Source organism: Mastomys coucha, unplaced genomic scaffold, assembly GCF_008632895.1.
Source record: "Mastomys coucha isolate ucsf_1 unplaced genomic scaffold, UCSF_Mcou_1 pScaffold9, whole genome shotgun sequence".
Classification (NCBI taxonomy): Eukaryota; Metazoa; Chordata; class Mammalia; order Rodentia; family Muridae; genus Mastomys; species Mastomys coucha.
Genome location: NW_022196915.1, coordinates 58,462,581 through 58,479,075, shown reverse-complemented (window position 1 = coordinate 58,479,075; position 16,495 = coordinate 58,462,581). Strand labels below are relative to the sequence as shown.

Sequence of the window (16,495 nt, the reverse complement as noted above, 5' to 3'; positions counted from 1 at the left end):
TAGGTGGGTAACAGCAATCACTGTAGGAGGGAAAGCAGCTGTGGGCCAGTGAAAGGGAGAGGCTACAGGGGGTCAGGAGGAGAGAAGAGGAGGAGAGATGCTTAGAAAGGACAAGGCAAAGAGAGGAGGCAAAGATGAAAGAGCTGAGGAATGAGCAAGCCTGGGCGGCAGGAGGGAGGGGAGACAGCTCTGCGCTCACAGTAATTCTTAATTATTGCCTGATGTTTTCTGTCTCTATCTGTTCTTTGATCTTCTGTGCTGCACATTAAATATGAGCAACCAAATGCCTGAATCTCATGTTTGAAAAAAAAAGGCGAGACTTCAAAGTGAGCAGAGGAACAAAACGGGGTAGCGCACCTGGCATTTTGCACCTCTAGTTTCCTGGCCCAATTAGGTTAAATGCAGTCTGAAATCACCTGCCAGCCTATACTGCCTAACTTGTTCCTACAATCAGCTGCCAGGCTTAATGAGATCAGCAGCCCAGCCTGGCCAGTCACTGAGACCCTGCCAGTGCCTGCCTGGAAGCAGACACTCAAAAGTGGATCAGGCTCTTGTGCCGGTGCCTGGCAACCTCCAGGAGAACTTGAAGAAATGGAGCTTAGGAGTACAGTCCATTCTCTGAGGGGCTGAAACAGCCACATCTAAAACAAGAGGAACCATTGCCCTAACTCACCTCCTTGTCCTGAATTTTTTTCTAAGATACCCACACACATGCCCACTGTCCTGTAGATTGAAATGCGGGGGCTGACCTACCAACAGGAGTGATCTAGTTACTCTCAACCCCCCTCCCCCAACCCCCAAAGCCTCTATTTTGTCTCTTAATATGTAGGGACCAGACCCTGGTAGTGTCTTGTTTCGTGGTGGTGGAATTTGCTGGGACAGCTCCAGAAGTCCGTTTTCCACCAGGTCCTTTCTCTTTGCCAGACACCACTCTATTATCCCTATGTGAAAGCAAGCTTTTTATGTGGTGTGTGTGTATGCTTGCACACACACACACACACACACACATGTAGAAGCCAGATGTCAACCTTGTAATGTCATCCCTTAGATAGTGTCCATGTTATGTTTTGAGACAAAGTCTCTTCATTGGCCAGAAACTTGCCTGCGGATTAGGATAGGCTGGCTGACCAACAATTCCCCTGGGGTCATCCTGTCTCTGTTTCCCCCTTGTTGAGATTAAAAGTGTTCCACTTCTGCCTGGAGTTTTTCCTTCATGAAAGTTAAGTTTTGAACTTTTTCCACCATCCTCTTGAAAGCTCTCAGATTACCTGGGTCATGCCCACCTAAGGGAGAGAAAAAGAGACATGTAATAAACACATTCCCACCAGGTTGAGGGAATTTTGAGAGGAGGGCAAGGAAAACATCCCTTATTCAAGGTGCTTGGATTCAGAAGTGTTTTGGATTTGCATTTTGGGGGATTTTTCAGTATTTGCATATGCATAAGGACATATCTTGGGACACCCAAGTCCAAACATGAATTTCATTTTCTTTTCATTTATACCTTATGCACATAGCCTGAAGGTAATTTTGTACAATACGTGTAATAATTTTGTGCCTGCAACAAAGTTTTTTGGTGTAGAATTTTCTACTTGGCACATTGTGTTCAGGGTTCCGGGCCTGTGGAATTCAGATTAGTAACACTCTGCCTGTGTAAACTTCCTGTCGAAACAGGCAGAGAGAAAGTGGTGATCCACTCAAGGTGGGACACTGAGGACTCAGCTGTAGATATTTAATTCCTACAAAACAAGAGAATGCTCAGTCTGTCCATCATCTTGATTTTGGATGCAGGGAGTTTGATGGTAGGGTATAGATGTTGATTGGTAGTTTTGGGTATTCATATCTTTTTTTTCCCTGATCATTCCACAATCCTGAACTGGTTATGAAGCTCAATGGTTATTGGCCCATACTCAGCAGGACCAGCATCAGGAGATTAAAGTTGCAAAAAGCTTCTTTTTTTTATTAGATATTTTCTTTATTTACATGTCATATGATTTCTCCTTTCCCAGTTTCCCATCCAAAAACAAACAAACAAACAAACAAAAACAACAAGAACAAACCCCTGTTGCCTCCTCCCTCCCCCTGCTTGCCACCCCACCCTCTCCCACTTATTGGCCCTGGCATTCCCCTACACTGGAGCACAGCACCTTCATAGGGCCAAGGGCCTCTCCTCCCATTGATGATCAACTTTGCAATCCTCTACTATACACATGCTGCTGGAGCAATCAGTCCCACCATGTATAGAACCCCTCCCTGCCTTAAAACATCCAAGAACAGAGCATCAGGCATCTTCTACCTTGGGTTGCTGACTTAAAGCTTGAGGTTCTGTCGCCCAGGGTCCTTTGACAGGCATCTTTTTTTTTTTTTTTCAGGTTCCTCCTCTCCTGGAGCTATGTTTCCATGGCAGAGTGAGCAACTAAGCACCAGACCCTTTGAAGACTGCCATCAATGGCAAATGTTTTTATAGAGCACAGCTTCAGAGATGTGACATACATAGTCTGTAAGTATCCCATGGGGAACAGCCTGTGAGGAAGAGGAAGGGGTGTTTTGGGGAAGAAACTCTTGTTTTTCTCCGGCTGATGATGGGGACTTCAGCAGTGGAAAGGGGTTCTCTTCTGGGCATCTGAGAAACAGAGATGCCGAAGCAGACTCATCCTAGACTCTGAGCTCGGGAGGAGAGAGATGAGGTCCTACCGTGATAGGCTGACCCTAGGAATTTGTGTTTCAAAGAGGAAATCTGAAAACCCAGGTGAAGCTGGGAAAAGATAGAATGAGGCCTGACTCATGTCTTGTCGAAAGCTTCCAGGCTCCATCTGAATCCAGCACAGTGCTCAAGAGCAGGGTCAGACACCATGGACCACATCCTGGGCCTTCCTGAGTAAGTAGGAACATAATACCCTGTACCTCAGTGTCCTCATTGTAAAGAGGGACCATCAACTGATCTATGCCACAGCTCTGTTGTGGGATATCAAACTTAAGGGCTTGGTGAGTACTATATCTTCTTGACATCATTAGTTTTATTTGACTATCATAGACTCTCATACAACCCTGGTCATGGAGATAGAAAGTGAAGATGGCTTCCCTCAGACAGGCAGAAATTCTGTACTTTGTCACTTTTTCTGTGATATCTGCTGTCTTGGGGTTATTATTGCTGTGATGAAACACCTTATTCAAATCAACTTGGGGAGAAAAGGGTTTATTGGGCTTACACTTCCATATCACGGTATATTACTGAAGAAGTCAGGACAGGAACTGGAACAGGGCAGGAACTTGGAAGCAGGAGCTGACACAGAGGCCATGAAGGAGTACTGCTTGGTGGCTTGCTTTTCATGGCATGCTTACCTGCTTTCTTATACAACCCAGGACTCCCAGCCCTGGAATGGAGCCATCCGCAATGAGCAGAGCTCTCTCCATAAATCCCTAATTAAGGAAATGCCCTACAGGCTTGCCTACAGCCAGACCTTGTGGAGGCATTTTCTTAATTGAAGCTCCCTTAGCTATCATGACTCTAGCTTTCTTTAAGCTGACACAAACCAGCCCAGTACATCTGCTGTGGTGGCGAAGAAGAATCTTCAGTTTTGATACATATGGCCCCAAGTATTGTACAGATGTAAGTGTTCTTGGAAATTAGGAGGCAACAGTCTGTTTGAAGACCCACATTTGGGAAGCTGTCAAGACCTATAATTGTCTTCTTGATGTCATAATTTATTTTTTAATTAATGAATGAATTCATTAGCTTTATGCCCCAATCTCAGTTTCCCCTCCTTCCTCTCTTATCATTCCCCTCTCGACTTCCCTTCCCATCCACTCCTCCTCCCCTCCTTTTCAGAAGATGGGAGGCTTCCCATAGATATCAGCCAGTCTTGGCATATCAGGTTGCAGTAAGACTAGGTGCATTCTCTCCTATTGAATATATATGAGGCAGCCCAGTATTGGGGAAAAAGTCCAGAAACAGTTCCTGCTCCCACCATTAGGAATCCCACACAAAGACCAAGTTACACAACTGCTACCTATGGGTAGAGGGCCTAAGTCAGTCCCACGCATGCTTTCTGGTTGGTGGTTCAGTCTCTGTGGGCCCCTATGGGTCCTGGTTATTTTATTCTGTAGGTTTCTTATAGTGTTCTTGAACCCTTTGGCTCCTACAATCCTTCCTACCCTTCTTCCACAGGACTCTCTCTGACTCTGACTCTGTCTCTGTCTCTGTCTCTGTCTCTGTCTCTGTCTCTGTCTCTGTCTCTCTCTGTCTCTCTCTGTCTCTCTCTCTCTCTCACTTTGTATCTGTTTCTATCAGTTGTTTGGTGAAGCCTCTCTGAAGATAGTTAGCTAGACTTCTGTTTGTAAGTGTAGCGGAATATCAGTGTCGGTGGGTGGTGGTGGTGGTGGGTGGGTCCCTCTCATAGCATGGGTCTCAAGCTAGACCAGTCATTGGTTGCCCATTCTCTCAATTCTGCTCCATATTAACCCCTGCACATCTTGTAGGCAGGACAAATTGTAGGTCAGAGGTTTTATGGCTGGATTGGTGTCCCATAAAAGCCTGGAAGTCTTGCCTGGTTACAGGACATCTGATGGCCAGTTCAGGCTCTATAGCCTCCATTCCTAGCTAGGTCCACCCTCAGATTTATTTTTTGGGGGGTCTATTGATGCCAGCAGAACAGACTTTGCCTGGCATCCCTATACACAGGACAAGGCAGAGAGTGGAATCAGTCAACACTCAAAATAGTAACAACCTGGAGCACAGATGAATGGGACAGACTGGCAGTGTGGCTGAGCTGGCAGGTGTCCCTGAGTGCTCCTTGGGACTCTCAGCTGTACCTGAGTCAGGAGGGCACATACTTAGGTCTTAGTGATGACTGACTATAGGAAAGCAAGTGATTCCTTCAAGAGAGCAGGTGACTGCTGGTCCAGTCAGTGACCTATCACCAAGTATTTCATGCAACGAGAATAAACATTTTTCCTGGACCAGAAAATCCCATTGTAATTCTGGTTCTAGGCCTGATCATTCTGGTTCCTCATTGTGTCTGGAGCACAGATTTGGGGATCAAAAACTAATTTTGTGACATCAGCTGTGACGTCAACACATTAAGAATGAGACGGGAAGGGGCTGGCTTGAGCCTCCTCCATTCCCTGGAGTCACAGAGCATTCTGTGTTGATGAATGGGTATATGCTATTTCACTGAACATGTGAACAAGGTGGAGGTCCTAAAGGATCCAGGAAGGGACAGAGCAGATCTAAAGGTGTCACTCCCGTACCTCTGAAGATCCAGCCTGTCCCTATTCCTCCCCAGGGCTGACACTCAGCAGAGTCAACATTGCCACAAGTTAGTAAACACAGCGTCTACCTTGTCTATGCTCACTTCATTTTACTGGAGTGGTAATTTGAAGTCTGAAACAGCACCTCAGGATGCTGGTCTGAGACAAGACGGGAATGTATTTATGCCCACATTTACAAGCCTGTCTTCCCCGGTGACAGCAGGGCTGACAGACGCCTGGATGAAAGCTGCTGCTCCAAACTGCCTGGCAGGCTTCTTCTTGGTGATTGTGTCTAGTCTGACTGCTAATCCCAGCTTGGGTCAGCCCACTGTGCCTTCTCACCTGCCCCTAAGGGTGTCCAGGAAGTCCATGCATATTCATGCTGAAGAGGCAAGACCTTCCTCAGAAGGTTGAAACATTTGGGAACTTATTAATCACTGTCTCCACCTTTCTATGCATGTGGACAGGAGGACAGCACCAGACAGAGGCCCCTGGTGGGAGGAGGGCTGTGGTGTCACAGGTAACAATGGAGTTAGCAGAGTGGAAAAGAACAATGCTTGTCATGAATGGAGGTTCTCTAGTGGTCTGAGCACTGAGGTAGACAGAGGGGTAGTCACACCCTAATGGGAACCCAGAAGGATACAATACAACTGGAACCATTATATTTGCTGTCACTCAATGCAGTAACAGTCTCTCAAAAATATTTTGCCCCCAGGATGGATTCTTCCTGAGTATCAGATCTCTAATATGCACTCAGCTGGGCTCTTCCAGAACTGCTCTCTCACTAGACTCTTTCAACCCTCGGAAATAGAAATCCATTGTATCCTGATTCTGCAGATGAAAAGCTGCCACTTGGAGGAGAGAGAGCTGACTGGCTTAGGGTCATGTGGGTATTATGTGACAGGTGTGCATACAAGCCTCACGTCCCCTGGCCTGCACTGTTTTGTTACAGCTGTCACAGGTTCACACGTAAGCACTGTAAGTAAGGCGTGTTCTCAGAGGCTGCTCATACCTTTCTGACCCATCTTGCACATGGTGAAGTCTTTATAAACTGTACTTTTACAAAGACATATAGAGGTTAGATATTGAATGTTCCTGGTGGTTACAGTTCAAAGCATAACAAGAGGGCCCCTAGTCCAACCTTTTTTTTTGTTCGTTTTCGAGACAGGGTTTCTCTGTATAGCCCTGGCTGTCCTGGAACTCACTCTGTAGACCAGGCTGGCCTCGAACTCAGAAATCCACCTGCCTCTGCCTCCCAAGTGCTGGGATTAAAGGCGTGCACCACCACTGCCCGACCCAAACTTTTTAATAATCAGGAAATTAACAGCCACATCTCAAACCTAGCTCTTTAGGATCTTCTAGCACTTCTTCATTGTGTAGTTTCATCACCAGCCCAAGCCTCTCTACTCTTGCTCTTTACAGTTGAATAATCCACACCTTCCCAACGAAGTCTGTATATCTCCCCAGACACTGGAATGTAACCTCCATTCAGACTCCAAAGTAGCCTTCCATTGCCTCAAAGATGTGCTAAGCTCAGCTACCTCTGCATCTTCCCAGAGCTATCCTCCAGTTTCCTTCTCTAAAGCACTGCTTGTTTTCTTCTGGCCTCTGAAACTTTTAGTGGTACATCCTGTGTAAGTCTGTATCTAGCTTTCACATGTCCTCTATCAGAAGTCATCCTCCATCAAAGGTGATGCAGATAATCCTCCATCTGAATGAGATTCTCACCCGTGGATTCAGCCAACTATGGATCAAAAATATTCAGAAGCAAAAACCTCCTCAGAGTTCCAAAATCAGAGATCAAGTGTAGGCACCCTGTTCACTTCATCATACACAGGATCTTAGTCCTCCTGCAACACTTGGTATTTGAGCAGTGTTTCTCTTGTGTCTCATTCATGTGCTATGTAGTCAGGCCTATTCTACTTGTGTTTGTATAGACCTTTCATCTTATCATTCTGCCTGAAAGAACAATGCAACAAATATCTTGTATTTACATTGCATCAAGTATTGTAAGTAATATACAGGTGATTTAGAATATGCAGGAAGATGTATAGTATTATTTTGTAGAAGGAAGTTGAACATCTTGTGAATTTTATTGCTTTGAGGATTTATTGCTTTTTTTAAATGTATATGAGTGGTTTTGCCTGCATGTAAGTCATGCACCATGTTTATACAGTACCCACAGAGGTGAAAAGAGGGTGTTATATTCCCCTGGAGCTGGACTTACAAATGGTTGTTAGCAATCATGTTGGTGCTGGGAATTGAACTTGGGTCCTCTTGAAGAGCAGCTTGTGATCTTAACCTCTGAGCCATCTCTCCACTCTCCATCTGATGGATTTTAGTATCTTATGAGAAGGTTCTAGAACCAGTCTCCCGCAAACCCTGACAGATGACTACACTTACTCTCTCCTTGTAAGGGGACCAGGGCTGCTTTCCTCACCTTTTGGATTTCCTTCACCATCTGATGGGGACAGACATGTTGGGGCTCTTTAGGACATACTTACATGCTGCTGTATGCACGATAATGTTGCTCATCTCTGACTCTATTTCTGATGACAACACTCCCTCTCAGGCCCAGCATGGTACACAGCAGCATTTCATTCTGAAATGCAAGAAATGTTTGGTGACTTTATAGAATGGATACCCTATAGGGCAGTGTTCAGTGATGTATAAGCATTTCTAGCTATTATAAGCTTGTTGTCTACCAGAGGAAGCAGGATCACCAGGCTGGCAAGATGCAAGGGAGACAAGGAAAGCAAAACCAGTCTTCCTGTGGCAATACTGGGAAGTACTGAGCTGTGACCACAGGCCCTTCCACTCTCTTCTTCATTCAGCCATATCTATTCCCCTGCCATTTACTCAGAGAGACTCTAAATTTTTCTTTTTGCCCCTCCACACTTCCCGATTCCCCAGATTTGGTGGTAAACTGGTTTCTGGTTTCTAGTGAACCTTCTGTTTATAAGGCTCCCTGCATTCTACTTGGCATGACTAATGGCTAGGAACTAAGTTGTAAGCTCCTGTTTGGAGATACTGATGAGTAAATGATTCTACTGGGGACACTCTGAGTTTATTGTCACTGGAAACAATAAATACCTTTTAGATTGAATTTTTCCCTTTCCCTTTTGCTTGATAAAGCAAGAAAAACAAGCAAGTCTACCTTGCATGGTTTGTTAAGGTTTTTTTTTTTTTTGCATAAGTATCTGAGAGCTCCAGGATGTTGTAAAATAAATTGCAAAAATAGAATACTAGGTCCATGGAGGAATTATAAGACTACCAAATCCAGATATTAGGTAGTCACAGGAGCATGATAAAACATGTACTAGAATAGGGCTGCCACTGGGGAAGCATTTAACCATTCATTCTTATCTAACATATCTAACATGTATTGGTATGCAAAGGCTTCATTCTATACACCATGCTAGGCTCAGGAATTTAAGTAAAGCGCTATCTTCATAGAATAAATAACTTAAAAAGGCCATTGCTATAAAGAGAACAAAATGGAAGCTCATAGGAAGTCTACTGAGAGTAGTCATGTAGGTACATGTAGGTACAGTAGTCAAGAAAGTTATTTCAGAAGTAATGGTGTATAAGACTAAGAGGAGAAGAACAGCAAATGAAAGTTCAAGATGCTTCGAGGTAGAGCCAGCCATAGGTATCAAGGCCTTCGAGAAGGACCTAGCCTGTCTGGTCAGAGCACATGTACAGTGCAAGGCTTGGCATGGTAAGGTCAGAAGTATGTCTCCATGGTTAGATTTTACCAAAGATACTAGAGGAAACCCCACAAGATTCTTCTCCTGTAAGAAGATCCCACTTAATACTGCCCGTAAAGCCTGTAGGGAGACGAGTTGGAAAGATTTTACAACTTTTTAGAAAATGCTGAGTAACATAGAAACAGATTTGAGAGAGCAACTCATGGGTCATCCCAGGTCCCTGCCCTGAGCACTTGAGTAGGAGGTTCCATTTTTTTCCTGAGAAGAGTCAATCTGGAGAGGGAGACAGTGGAGGGGAACTTCAAGAGTTTGGTTTCAGACATCTTAAGCCTAACAAATCATGTATCTAATTAGAGATGTCAAGAATACAGGTAAATATTTGCAATTAAATCCCCAAGATATGTTTTTCCTTGATGATACCTGGAAGTTTCCAGCATCCAGCAAGCATTTAGTGTGAGAAGAGAGGAGGAGACCATGGAGAAAGAGAGATGGTGACCATAACAGTTATTTTCTAAGCATCTACAGACAGAATGTGAGCAGTCATGGCAGCTAAGGAGGCTGAAGTAAAAAAGCTAAAGGTGAGGGGAAAAGTCTAGGGGCTGTGATGTCCAAAGAAGTCAAGGGAAGAAGGCTATGTGGAAGATCGGGATTCAAGAACTTGAGAGTGATGGCAGAAAGTGAACCAGAACATGCTGACATATAAATGGAAAATCTTCAGTCAGAGGCAATCTGTGGATCCACACAGCAGTCAGATATTGGTATAAAGAGAAAGAATGGAGCATTGGGTTCATGGAAGAACATAGAGACAAATAAATGATCTACCGTGCATCAGTCACATGTTTCCTCATTTCGGTGGAGGTGATAGGGACGGGTCAAGGTCAAAGTCAGCAAAGGTCATACCACATTGCCTGATGACTTGGTACATGTTATATAGAAATGTGAGCTAAGCAGGTGACAAAGCTAAGGGACTTTTTAGAAAAATAAGTCTGAGCTCACATTAGAATCCCAGAACCGGAGTTTCAGTAGCTAGATACTAAGGTAAGGCATATATAAAGTGAAGATGCAGATCCAAAGGGTAAAAATTGTATTAGGAAGTCTGGGGCTGGAGAGAGACTGCTCAGTGGCTCAGTGGCTGCCACCCTATATATATATTGAACACCTGGTCTCCGGCCAGAGCAGAGAGCATTGAGATAAACAAGCCTTAGTTAGAAAAGCTGTGTGCCTCTAGTTTAAGATGCAAGCTGGCATGATTTCTCGTAGCCTATTATGCTTTGCCACGTAGCTGATGCTGATTGGGACCAGGGAAAGTATTTAACCCACAAGGGCTTGGGGCTGGAGAAGTATTGAGTAAGTATGTAGAGATAGTAAGTATGTAGAATTAGGGCTGGTGATGGGTTAGGAGAGAGAAGATTTAGGAGTAAGTATGTAGAATTGGGGCTGGTAATGGGATAGGAGAGAAGATGTAGATATAGAAGTAAGATGTAAGGACAGATGTAAGATGTAGAATTAGGAATAAGTATGTAACTAATAAGATGTAACTAATAAGATGTAAGTAGTAATAAGTAAGACGTAAGAAGAAGATATAGAAGAATATAAAAGAAGCTAGCAAAAGAAAGAAAAGATGAATAAACTGCATGGAGAAGAGCTCGTTGTTGCCTCCTTATTACTGGTGGACTGGTAAGGTGGCCGACAGCTCAGTATGCTTGCTTGTCCAGTGTTTGGTTTCTCCACCATGTCAAGTGGCTCAGGGCTAGGTGTAACTTTACCTAGAGGGAATCTGATGCCCTCCTTCTGATTCCTGCTGTCATTGCCAGGTATGTGCGCACACACATAAATTAATAAAAATAAATCAGCTTTTAAAAGTGATGGTTTATAAGGTGGACGTGAATGAGATCAAATGTGCTGACATCAAAAGCTTTCTGTTCAAATAATTACTAGTCACACAGGACAATCTCTGATGACTTGGTCCTCAGGCAGAAATTCAATTGGAAACATGAGTGGTTATTGACCTTTGTTCAGATAATTCCAGGTAAACTATTAAAGGTATCTCAAATATAACCTGGAGCCTTGTGATTAAACATGGCTTAGCCAGAACACACTATTTGTTACTCTGTTCACTGACTTCCTTCTTTACATCACCCACAAACAAAAATACGCTGATTCACCTGGCCAAGCAACAGTAAATGGGTTATCTTCTTTCTCAACAGAGAAGATCCCTGGCTTGGCTGTGGACACATACAGTCCTTTATGCCAATCATTAGGTACTGGAAGAAAGCTGGAGTTGGTCTACAGAGCCAGGCTGAGAGAAGAAAAAGTAAAGAAAGAGCATGAGAAGAAAGAAGGAAAGAGGTGAACGGAATGTTTCAAATGCTTAAAATGCTGGCCTGCACCTCTTACTAAAGATGCTTTCTTTTTTTCCATTGTATGGTTTTGGCTTCTTTGGTGAAAATTGAGTGACCGCAAGTGTGTGGGTTTATTTCTGGGTCTTTGATTCTATTCCATTAATCAATCTGTTTGCTTCTATGCCACTACCATGAGGGTTTTGTTACTATTGCTGTGTAGTACAATGTGAGATGAGGGATGGTGATGCCTCCAGAAATTCTTTTATTATACAGGACTGCTTTAGCTATCCTGGCTTTTTTGCTTTTCCCTATGAAATTGAGGGTTGCTCTTTCAAGGTCTCTAAAGAAGTGTGTTGGAATTTTGATAGGAATTGCCTTGAACTGTAGATCGCTCTTGGTAAGAGGCCATTTTTAGTACGTTAGCTCCACGGATCCACGAGCAGTACAGACCCACCAGGTATCTCGATGACCTTGTATTTATTTTGTTTGAAGTCAACTTGATTAAGAATAAATTTAGGTGCTATAAAAATTGTTGTCAGTTTCCTTTTGTGCGTTTCCCTGAGTTTGGAGAAACACCATAGTCAAGTTCTAGAACATTTCTCCCTTCCTATGTGTTATTAGTGTTATTAGCTCCTTTTCAGCTCCTACTCCCAGGAACCACACATCTGGTTTCTGTACCTCTAATTTTTCCTTTTCCAGCAAGGTCTTTGAGTGAACTCCCACAGCAATTCTCTAAATTAGCAAGCACTTTGCTTCTCACCTATGCCAACCCCTGTGGCAACAACTGGCTCATTTTTACTGCTGACTAAGGCTTTGCTAGGCAGCTGCACCACACTTTTTCCTTCACTGCCTGATGGATTTGGGGTGCCTCTAGTTTGAGGCATTTATGAATGAAAGCACTGTGACTATAATATATAAACTTTTATGTAAACATGGCTTTCTCATTTCTCTCATGTAAATAGCTAAGGTCTTTCCTGGATCATATGGTATTAGTTTAGCTGTAAGAAACTGCCAAGCTATGTTTCCACAATGACTGTCATTTTACATCCCACCTAAGATATTAGAGTTTCCATTATCCTTATGACTAACTGCATTTGGTATTGCTGATATCTCTCTCTCTCTCTCTCTCTCTCTCTCTCTCTCTCTCTCTCTCTCTCTCTGGCTCGTCATTCTAACATTGTATATAGCAGGATCTAACAGGATGAACTTATAGTTCTCCAATGACTTGTAATACCAAGCATCATACAAATTTATTTTTGTATGATGTGTCTTTATTGTCTGATATATTTATTTACCTTGGTAAACTATCAATTTTAATAATTTCCTTGTTTATTTTGTGTGTGTATAGTGTGTGTGCCCAAATGCACATGCAAAAATGCGCCTTTGTGTATGGCAGGTGTGTATGCATATGTGTGTGAATGCATAAGAAAGCCAGAAGTCAATGCTGGATTCTTCTGTCACACTCTGCCTTATATTTGAGAAAGAGATCCTCACTGAACCTAGAGCTCATTGACTTGGCAAGACTGTTGGCCAATAAGTCTTGGGAATCCTCCTGTCTTGTCTAACCCATTCTGGGATAATGGGAAATTACTGCGGTAGTTAGCTATATATTGTGTGCGTATGTGCTTCTGTATGTGTGTGGAAGTTAGAGACCAGCTTCAGAAAGTCAGTGCTCTCTCTCTACTGTGTGGCTTCTGGGGCCCAAACTCAGTCACATCATCAGGCTTGGCAGCAAGTGCCTTCATCCACCAGTGCTTTGAAACCTTTCAAATGCAGTACTTCCTCATGTTGTGGTGACCCCAATTGTAGAGTTATTTTATTTCTACTTCATAACTGTAAATTTCCTTCAGTTATGAATCATAATGTAAATATCTTATATGCGGGATACCTGAGCTGTGACCCCTGTGAAACAGTTGTTTGCCCCTCCACTCCAAGAGTTTATGATCCATAGGTTGAAAACTGCTATAAGCCATCTCACTTGGCCCAATGCTCAACATTTTGATCTGATGCTGGGGATCCTGACTCAGGTTCTTATGGTTTCATGGTAAGTGCTTTAGTGACTGAGCCATCTCTCCAGCCCAGCTTCACTCACTTTTAAGGTCTTGTTATTGAAAAAAAAATTAATTTTTTCAATATCTATTATATTACATATATAATTAGATATGTACTTATAAATGCTTAAGGTATTTACTTTTATCTATCTATCTATCTGTCTGTCTATCTATCTATCTATCTATCTATCTATCTATCTATCTACCTATCTATCCATCCATGGATGTGGCTGTATGCTTTAGTGCATATATGTGCACCACATGCACACAGATGTGTATATAGGCCAGAAGAGGGTATCATATCATCTGAATCTGGAGCCACAGGTGATTGTGAGATGTTTATTGGGAGTTCTTGGAGCCAGACTTGGATCTTCCACATGAGCAGTGGTGCTCTAGCCTGTGGAGCTATCTCTCTAGTGCCCTGCCATTTCTAATTCTCATCAGTAGCCTGGAAGGATTTGTAAAAACACTAAGAACACATTCATTTCTATTTTCTAGGACTGAGGGACAGAGGGGCAGCTCCTTGCATGCACCTGCTGTTTCTAATGTCACGGAGTGTTAGAGCACATAACATATGGTTCTTGCCTGAATGGATGGTGCAGAAAGCTGATGAAGCTAATTCCACTGAAAAGGACACTGTTCAGTTAGGTGACACGGGATCACTGCAGGAAAAGCAAACATTTTTGCCAAATGCCTATGTTCCTATGGCATGCCAGGAACTGGTTTGGGTCAGAAGTCAACAAGCCACAAACTAATTGATAAATTAAATTTGACTTAGATCTAATCCTCTGTGCTTGTGAAGGAGGGAGCTATTTAATAAAGGTGTTCATTTGCAATGGATGTGGTGATGACAAGGGAAAAAAAACCTTGAACCTTGTCCGGAGACACTTAATCTCTATTTCAAGATAATTTCATTTTTGTTCTCTATATGTTTAAGAACATTATACTCAAATATTATTTTGATTGCATATTGTATTGCCATTATGTTTTGGATATTTGTCAACAATGCATTCTTTTTTCTCTCCTGGTCTATGAGTTCCTACTAATACCCTCAAATGTCTTTTACAGAAAGCTTTGTTGGTCCCCCATGTAGTCAGCTACAAGTCAGCATTTCTTTAACCATTCTAATTTGTAACAACCTATTTTGCCCAAGAGAAAAGTTTGTTTCTTTGCAAAAGATACATAAGCTCTGAGGAAGGCTTTGGAGATGGGTGTTGCACTCCACTGATGGCTCTGCACTCCACTGATGGCTCGGCACTCATAACAGCAGCACAGAGAGGACTCGGTGAGCTATAAATCAAAACAGACAAACAAACAAACACAGAGGTGTGAATGCCACCTTTATTCTCCTGTTATAACTGTTGTCTGGGAGGCTTACTGCCACAGTCCGCTAACAGTCCTAGTCCTAGAAGTTTCTAGTCTCCAGACAACCTAATCTAGGCCTAGAATATCTTCAGCCTCTGAGACATGCTGCTGACTATGGTCACCCTTTCTTGTTTTTTTTTTTTTGTTTGTTTGTTTGTTTTTTGTTTTTTTCTGATCCCTAGCTGGCTGGTTCAGCTCAGCTCTTCTGGCTAGAACTTCTCTCCCAGGTGACTTCAGTCTGTGCCCCTCCCTCTCCTGAATTTCTCTCTTTGGCCTCTAACTCTAGCAATAGTTTCCAATCTTCTGGCTCTTTCTCATTCTCTTGCTCATTCTGTCTTTATCTGTGTCTACTTTGTTCTCTCTTCAATCTGTCTGCAAAAATCTGGCAAAGCTGCTCTACTCTTCCTCGCAACTGTGCTGCACTGCTCCCCACAAACTCTACTGTCTTCCTATACCGCACTCTCTCTCACCTGTGCTGTCTGTCTCTCCCTTAAGTAGCTCCCCTTCCTACTCTTTTTGTGAGAGTTGCCATATTCTATATTGTGAAATCTTTCTCTTATTTGCCACCTTGTCTGCCCCTAGATTAGACATCACTTTCAGACCTGGCTGCTTCCTTCTACAAACTAACTTTATTCTCACGGTTTGGGATTAACGGTGGATAGTAAGTGGGAGACAGGTTAAAGGTGTGTGCTAATGGTTGAGTCACACCCTAACTAGAACAGGTTCAAGTATCCTGTAGCATAGAGGACACACAGTTGTGGGGTTAAAGAATAGTACTTAGAAGGTATGGAGAGGTGTGGGGGAGTGAATATGATTAAATACCCAGGTAAATAGAAGAAATTCCCAAAGAATTAATAAAATTGTATATTTTTTTAAACAAATTTGTAGCTGCAACTTAGAAAATAGAAATAAAGGAAATCAATTTCTGAGTGTGGAGAATGTGCCAACTTTGGTTAGAGAGTTCTCCAGAACACTTTTATTGGCCAATGCATGGACTATGTATTGAGACTCGAGACTCATCAGAATAATGGCAGAATTCTTGGGGACTCTCAGACCACCCCAGGGAAATTCTCTTCACTCCACTGACTGAAGTACATTTAAAAAGTGTTTAAGCTTTTCAATAAGATTTTATACTAAAACAAAATATGTCAGGTGGTGCCCAGTGAAGCTGCTAACCACATGAATCTTGGGGCTGGAATACCTACTTCAGCTTGCTGCAGCTGTGTGACCTTGGGCCAGAAAACCAAACAGAAGGACCTCAATTTACTGTTTTAAAATAGGACCTATGTGCAGGCGTTCTAGAAAGTTCAATGCATCAGCATCCACACAGTCCCTGATGTAGCTCAAATACTTTATCAGCACATATTAAACAATTAAATGACTGCTTGGTTAATCAGAAAATTTAATCTTCAGAAAACATGTCTCTGGATTGCTGGTTAATCAATTTAATGCAGAATTTCTCTGCATTAAACAGGTAAGAGGGGCAAAAGGGAGAAGAACATGAAATCAACAAAATTACCTCAACTTCCCCATCGTAACCAGAAACTTTACACACTTTCCAATATAAGCTGCTGTTATATACGTTTTCATCATTGTGGCCAAATATCTAAGAAGTAGCAACTTAATGGAGGAAGAAATTCTTTTGGCAACTAGTTTATGAAGTATAGTCAGCCCATCTCGGGAGGGAAGGCATTGCACTGGGACTGTAAAGGCTGCCCCTTGCTCATATCTGGGTAGAACAGGAGGAAGAATAGTACTCGAGCTCTCTGTTTCACTCTTT

At 42.8% G+C, this 16,495-nt stretch overlaps 2 long non-coding RNA genes across 2 annotated transcripts in view; both read right to left on the bottom strand.

The window, feature by feature from the left end:
- Window positions 1–1,010: 1,010 nt before the first annotated feature.
- LOC116085068 lies at window positions 1,011–7,852 on the bottom strand. The gene is made up of 2 exons (XR_004116402.1): window positions 7,752–7,852; window positions 1,011–1,283 (listed from the first exon to the last, which is right to left on the bottom strand). It is a non-coding gene; the product is annotated as an uncharacterized LOC116085068 (long non-coding RNA).
- A 6,712-nt stretch (window positions 7,853–14,564) lies between these two features.
- The window catches only part of LOC116085067, a 91,855-nt gene continuing 89,924 nt past the window's right edge, over window positions 14,565–16,495 (bottom strand). Inside the window, exon 4 of the long non-coding RNA XR_004116400.1 lies at window positions 14,565–14,640. This is a non-coding gene — a long non-coding RNA (uncharacterized LOC116085067). The remainder of the gene's footprint in view (window positions 14,641–16,495) is intronic.